This window comes from Eptesicus fuscus, chromosome 15, assembly GCF_027574615.1.
Source record: "Eptesicus fuscus isolate TK198812 chromosome 15, DD_ASM_mEF_20220401, whole genome shotgun sequence".
Classification (NCBI taxonomy): Eukaryota; Metazoa; Chordata; class Mammalia; order Chiroptera; family Vespertilionidae; genus Eptesicus; species Eptesicus fuscus.
Window position 1 is genome coordinate 43,574,290 of NC_072487.1, and position 7,327 is coordinate 43,581,616.

The 7,327-nt window shown below is 40.8% G+C and overlaps 1 long non-coding RNA gene across 1 annotated transcript; it reads right to left on the bottom strand.

Moving 5' to 3' along the window:
• Positions 1 to 3,021: 3,021 nt before the first annotated feature.
• On the bottom strand, positions 3,022 to 6,917 carry LOC114231658 (uncharacterized). Its single transcript, XR_003617638.2, has 4 exons — positions 6,572 to 6,917; positions 5,903 to 6,043; positions 5,661 to 5,743; positions 3,022 to 3,223 (listed from the first exon to the last, which is right to left on the bottom strand). It is a non-coding gene; the product is annotated as an uncharacterized LOC114231658 (long non-coding RNA).
• Between the last annotated feature and the right edge of the window lie 410 nt (positions 6,918 to 7,327).

Sequence of the window (7,327 nt, forward strand, 5' to 3'; positions counted from 1 at the left end):
TATAACTATCCAAAGATTTGGAATAGGTTCATTTCCCTATTCTCATCAACATTACATCTTTATGGCAGGCGGACTCAGATAAATTGAGCAGATGTGGAAGATCAATTACTTGGTGGGTGGTGGGTCTTGGAAAAGAGGTGGGAACATAAAACCCACCAAGAGACTAGGGAAATGAGAGGTTGTGTGTGGAGAGTTTTCCAGGAAACGAGATGAAAAGAACAGAGCCCCAGACCAATGGTCAGAGGCATATCATCTTTTGGGGAAGGGTTGGCAAAAAGAAGAGTGGAAGGTCCCATAGGCATCCTTGCCTACCCCAGTTCTGCCAATGTCCACCTTTGAGTCCTCAACATTGTGAAGGGAAAAACTCATAAATGACATCTACAGAATTTCAAGCCCTAGCCGGGTTGGCTCAGTGGATAGAGCATCAGCCTGTAGACTAAAGGGTCCCCGGTTCAATTCTGGTCAAGGGCATGTACCTCAGTTGCAAGCTTGATCCCCGGCCCTGGTCAGGGCCTGTGTGGGAGACAACCAATTAATGTGTCTTTCACATGAATGTTTCTCTCTCACTGTCTCTCCCCCTCCCTTCCACTTTCTCTAAAAATCAATGGGAAAATATCGTCAGGTGAGAATTAACTAAAAAGAAAGAAAGAATTTCTAGATGGGCACTGTAAGTGCTGCTTCTTCCTAATGGTTAACTCAGGAGCTTAGAAATGTTAATACATATTTGTAGTTTCACAGCCCCATTCCCCAGGCCAAACCTCATTTTTTGGATTTGTGCTGAGGGGGAACAAAGTTTACCACCCCCAAAATATGCCTCTTTGGGATATTGATCGTTTTGAGCTGATGATTTCTAAGAAACAAATTCTCAGGGAAAACTTTTAACTTTCCCCCTAAATACTGAAAAGGAATTTAGATAGAGGACCTGCTCCAGAAGGAAACTATCATCACCTATATTTTAATATGAAATGGGTGTGAGAGACCGGGAGGAACCAGGCGAGGCCTGTTTGATCCTAGTCCTCTCTGTGTCCCTTGGTTAAAGATGGCCCCACAGACATTTCTTCACCAAGCGTTTGCTTTTCCATTTCTATGTCAACTGCCTTCCTCCCTTTGGAAGTTCCAAACCACCCCCTCTTTCCCACTTGTCCTTAGCGTAAGATGGAATATAAGCCTTACCTGTCCCATCTGTCCCGGGTCCTACATTCTTGGGGGACACCCATAAAAACAAACATAATATTTGGTAATTTTCTCCAGGATTTGACCCAATTAATGCTTTTTAATAGTACTGGCCCAGGTTTTGGGAGGCCTAAAGCTTAAGTAATCTGGGCACCTTCTTTAAGGAAATAAAATAAAATTAGGTGTGTAAATTCCTATTTAGAATGTAAATAAAGCCACAGCAAAGTATAATTTTTTTTTAAAAAAGGCAAATATTAGAATCATCTTAAATTCCAGGAAAAAAAAAAACATAATGTTCTTATTAGTTAACTGCCTGGCACACCTCTAAGATATTTTTAGCCTATATTTTTGACTGCAGACTCTTTGAAGAACTCTTCTGGTACAACATATTATGATATAAATGTTTACATTTATATAGCGACTAGAGGCCCAGCACGCAAAATCACACAAGACCCAGAATCCTGCCCGCCGCCACCGTGGGACCCATCAATGCACCTCCTGGTGACCTGTCGTTTGGTCATTCCAGCGTTATGGCGTCACGGCCACTGGCTTTTTATAATATAGATGAGAGTAAAAAGATAGAGATAATAGAAAGATCCTTCAGTCTTCCTCCTAGCATAGTGTAAAGATGTTTTACATTATTGATAATTTAGAAAGTTTTCCACAAGGCAACTTTTGGTGATGTACATTTTAAACTTCCTTTTTCTCACCATTATCATATTGTTATCGGTGGAAGTGGAGTTCTTGCTATGTCTCAAGGAAAAGAATTTCCTGAGACTCACATGGGAGGATGAGTGATATTTATTTAGGAGGAAATGAACCGCTGGGTCTCCAATGTCCCATTTCTCTCCATCCTGCCATGGAAAAATTCCATGTCTTCAGCAGGGCCAGAATAAAGGCCACTACTCATAGTTTTTGTTCCCTATTCAAGTCCAGTCCAGTCCAGCATCCTGCACGTGGCTGCTAAGGCCACATGGCTATGGAAAGAGAATGCATGCGAATGCACAGGCGAGTGCAGGTCACAGAACAAGAGAGAGCAAGAGAGAGGGAACTCTTTGGGGATTTTAACTAGGCACTTCTTCAAACTAACCAATTAACTTTTCGAGATTTCTTGCATTTCTGATGGGTTTACCCCCTATTCAATTCATTGTTCCCAGGCTACACTGATAGGCAAGCACCTTCTCTATGTCACCCCAACTTCACTGCCCATGCATCTCTCTCCCTCTATGTTGAGTCCCTTCCCCAAGTGATTTGCAGGGAATGAGCTGGTAGTTCCCTGGGGAGCATGAAGCTGTATCTTCCTGGCAAAGCTGCCCAGATGACCATACTTACAATGTCTGGGCTTTCCTTTGCTCTCTTACTATTATTAATATTAATAAACTAGCTATTTACGATGATGACAATATATTTCTGGTGCAAATGAGGGGCTTCTAGGGAGGTTTGACTTTGATTTGTAGACTTCCTCCGTGGAGTTCTGGTGCTTCTGTGGAAATGCCTGAGGTGGATCCTGACTTGCCCTTGCACTGATCAGGTGCTGGAGAGCTCTCTGCCCATGTTTTAAGCAGAGAAGATCTGCTCAACCCAGCTTTATAAAGTGGATTTCCATGGCTTCTGGAGTATTCCAGGGATAGGCAGCAAGGGAAGATTGCTCTGGTTGCAGGCAATAGGGTGACTCATAAATAATAATAAAACCAAGTAAAAGTTGATCTGCTTTTTATTATCACCATGTGCCAGCAATTCTGAACAATGTCAGTGGGAAAAAAAAAAGCCTCCACCACCAAAAAGCTTTTGTTGGTCTGAGTTCAAAAGACTTGATGCAGTTACTCTTGTAATAATAGATACGTCAGCTTCAGATCGGCACATTTTTATTACTTATACTTCGAATACATTGTCTTCTGCATGGAAGCTAATTTGGAAAACTTCCAGCCTCCAATACCCACAGCCTCAGATGCAGGAACTGGTTTTCAGAGTCAGTTCCTACTTGTTCTGAACTGGTCAAGCTTGTTTTAGTCGCCGTCCCTGTCTTCAGTCACTGTAGATTCACATATTCCTGAGATTAGCAGTAGATTTTAAATAAACAATGTTAGTAGAGTGATGAAGATGAAGAAATGGATCTTGAATCATAGCAGTTCTGCCACTCTATGTGACCCCTTGGAGAATTGTTTGTGTTTAAAATATAAAACTGAAACAGATTGCCAATTGTGAGGTTGCCTTAGACCCGTGGTTGGCAAACTGCGGCTCGCGAGCCACATGCGGCTCTTTGGCCCCTTGAGTGTGGCTCTTCCACAAAATACCACAGCCTGGGCGAGTCTATTTTGAAGAAGTGGCGTTAGAAGAAGTTAAAGTTTAAAAAATTTGGCTCTCAAAAGAAATTTCAATCGCTGTACTGTTGATATTTGGCTCTGTTGACTAATGAGTTTGCCGACCACTGCCTTAGACCTTTCAGGCTCCTGTAACAAAATACCCTAGACTGGGTAGCTGATAAAGAAATCAACATGTATTTATTTATTTTGAAATGAAGTTTTTAAAATATATTTTTTATTGGTTTCAGAGAGGAAGGGAGAGGGAGGAGAGAGAGATAGAAACATCAATTATGAGAGAGAATCATTGATCCGCTGCCTCCTGCATGCCCCTCTCTGGGGATCGAGCCTGCAACCCAGGCATGTGCCCTGACTGGGAATTGAACCGTGACCTTCTTGTGCATAGGTCAACACTCAACTGTGCCACGCTGTCTGAGCAAGACACCAACATTTATTTCAAAGGTTGAAAGTCCAGGACCATGACACTGGGCACTGGCAGGGTTTTCTACTTCCCAGCCAGCACCTTCCGGCTGCGTCCTCACTTTGTAGAAGAGGTGAGGAAGCTCTCTGGGGCCTCTTTTATGAGGTACCAGTTCCAATCAGGAGGGCTTCGCCTTCATGACTGAGCATCTCCAAAAGGCCTCATCTCCAAATACATTACATTTGGGAGTTAGGGTTTCAACTGATGAATTTTAGGGAAAATTCAGACCATAGCAGAGGTAGATTATTTTTGTTTGGGGTGTACACATTTCATTTCATCCAATTCATTTCTGAATTTGAACAAGATCTCTAAAGTTTAAATTCATTCTTTTAAAATTGTTTAAAAAACAAAGAACAATTAAAAAGTAACGATTACTGATTATCACATTATTATTATTGAAAATATTTGATTGTTTGGAGGAGGGGGTGGTTAAAAATAGTTTCCTCCAGATGTCAAATATTAGAGGCTCCAGCCACAGAAACAGAGATGGGACAGTTTTACATCATTTTAAGATTTTAAGAGGGAAAAGCTTTTCTCCCCTACTCCAATCTCAAGAAGTGCTTTTTTAATGTTTAGAATGATGCAAAAATGAAATAGACTTTCTGAAAGCTAAGGAATTTCCAAAGGAAATGTTGAAGCAGAGTCTAAATAATATGACTCAATACTGATTTTGAAGAAGAGGTTCCACAAAGTTGGAAAAAAAAGTGGTTAAAGACTCAAGATTCTTTCAAGACTCTGTGATATTTCCATTCAGCACATCTATATTAGTTATCTATTGTTGCATGACAAATACCCTAAAAGATAGTAGCATAAAACAACAAATATTATGCCATAGTTTCTGTGGATCAGGAATCTGGGTGTAGCTTAGCTGGGTGCTTCTGGCTTAAAGTCTCATATGAGGATGCAATCAAGCTGTGGCCTGAACTGCTGTCTTTTCTGATGGTTCAATTGGAGAGAACCTGCTTTCAAACTTACTCAAGTCAAGTGGCTGTTGGCAGGCCTTACACAGGAGTTAGCAAACTGTTTTACTGGCACGCAGCCGTGCTCATTAGTTTACATATTTATTGTCTATGGCTGTTTTTGCTCTATAATCGCAGAGTTGAGTACTTGTGTGTATTAACTATGTTTTTTTTGTTTTCTCTACTCTTGGTGCTCTGACATCTGGGGACTTGCTGACTCGAGAGGGACAGCCCTTCCAAAGATGAGCTAATTCCTAGAGAGAGTAAACAATTTGCCTCGGAGAGAACCTCTTTAATATGCAAGCCAACCAATCCAGAGCCCAGACCCCCAACTATCTCCTAGACCAGTGGTCAGCAAACTCATTAGTCAACAGAGCCAAATATCAACAGTACAACGATTGAAATTTCTTTTGAGAGCCAAATTTTTTAAACTTAAACTTCTTCTAACGCCACTTCTTCAAAATAGACTTGCCCAGGCCGTGGTATTTTGTGGAAGAGCCACACTCAAGGGGCCAAAGAGCCGCATGTGGCTCGCGAGCCGCAGTTTGCCGACCACGGTCCTATACCAACTCTGGGACACTGTTCCCCGCCCTCATCACCACAGGGCCATGTACCAAAGAACTAGGGATAGCCACTATAGCCTAGAGCCCACAAAAAATTATTGAAACTGCCCAAGACTAAACTTGACTAGCTGGTTTACCTCCCCTTGCCCACTTCCTCCCAGGAAACCACAATAAAGGCTCTCACCTGCAGTTCCTTTCTCCCTGACCGCTGGTGGTTCACATGTACTTCTCCGTGTAGTCCTGTGTGGCATGCTGTGCCTTCCATTTCTAGAGGATAGTGAATGTAATGAAAGCTTTTTTCTTCATGACAATCATTTTCTTGCCTATGTGTCTTACCATACCTAGTTAAAATAATCCTGTATACTGTTAAAACACTGTGACAGAAACTAGATAGTCTGAAAAGCCTAAAATATTTCCCATACGGACCTTTGCAGCAAAAGGTTGCCGGCCCTTTCTTTCTTCCAAGTTCATTCACATGGCTGTTGGAAGACTGCAGGGGATTCTAAGTTTACTCGCATGAGCCTCTTGCCAAGGTGACCAGCTGTTCCTTATATAGGACTTCAAGTGCTAAAAGCAGAAAAATTTGAGGAACATTTTAGAAGTTAGTCATCCTGGCAAAACATGGCAGCTAACTTTCTCCACATTGAGCAAAGGAGAGCAAGTGTCCAAGGTGGAAGCCATAGTATTTTTATAACTTAGTCCAGAATTGATAGCCCATCACTCCTGCTGTATTTTATTAGAAGTAAGTTAATAAGTCCAGCCCCACCCGAAGGGAGATAATGTAAAGCTGTGAATACCAGGAAACCAGGCTCATTGGTGGCCAACTCAGAAGCTGCCTGCCACCCACTTTCTTTTTTCCTATCTTATCTCCACCACAGCAATATATGAGAAAATGCATTTTTAGTTTTCATAGACCATTTCTTGGTGCTGTACTAGGTATGTATATATCCACCAATATAAGAAGAGATCAAGCGAATCTGAAGCACATAAATCATGTTGTGTGTGGTAAGGGTATGAGCTCATGATAAACACGTGCGATTTAATCTCTACTCTGATCATTAGTGTTAAACTACTTATATCACTAATCATGAATACCTCAGTGAAAAGGCACAATCCAAATTTCCCAATGGATTCAACAATACCTGACAATTTTCTCTTCACTGTGAATAAAACACTGAGCATTCTTAGCCGTATTTAGGAAGTGTGTAATTAAAATAATAGATTCGTTCATAAAAGATCCTCTCATTGATATATTTCTCTCTTTTTCAGTTTTTATTTTTTATTTTAGAAAAGAGACCATTAGCTGAATGATTACTTAATACTCATCTATGGTCTAATTATGGTTTTCCCTTAATGTGAGAAATCTTTCCATTCATTTCTTTTCTTTTAGGAACATCTGCTTGAAAATATTTCTGCTTTTAAGATATCATTTGTCCCTATGGTTTCTTCCTCTCTTGAAGCTTCAGTCTTAAGTTCTGATATCACACCATTAGTTGCTATGGAAATGATTATGATGCCACAAACAGAGGATTATGACTTCATGCTGGGGAAAAGCTGTGGGAAGCCCACTATTAGAATAAAAAGTTAACTTTCTAGCTGATTTTAAGATGAATGGGAGAGAACTAAACTCAATGAAGAAAACCCTCTTTTGTTTTTCCAACTGCACTGTATTCAGAATTTGTCTTTACCTCATTTAGAAGAATCTACACCATTTAATCTGTGATTTTTCTGACAAACCACCTTTGAGGAACCTTTTATTTATCTTATCAAAACTTCTGCCCATGTCTCTGTGCAGTGGGTGATGGAATTGTGAATGAGCTGATTTGCCACTTCAGTCTCCTTAATGATAAA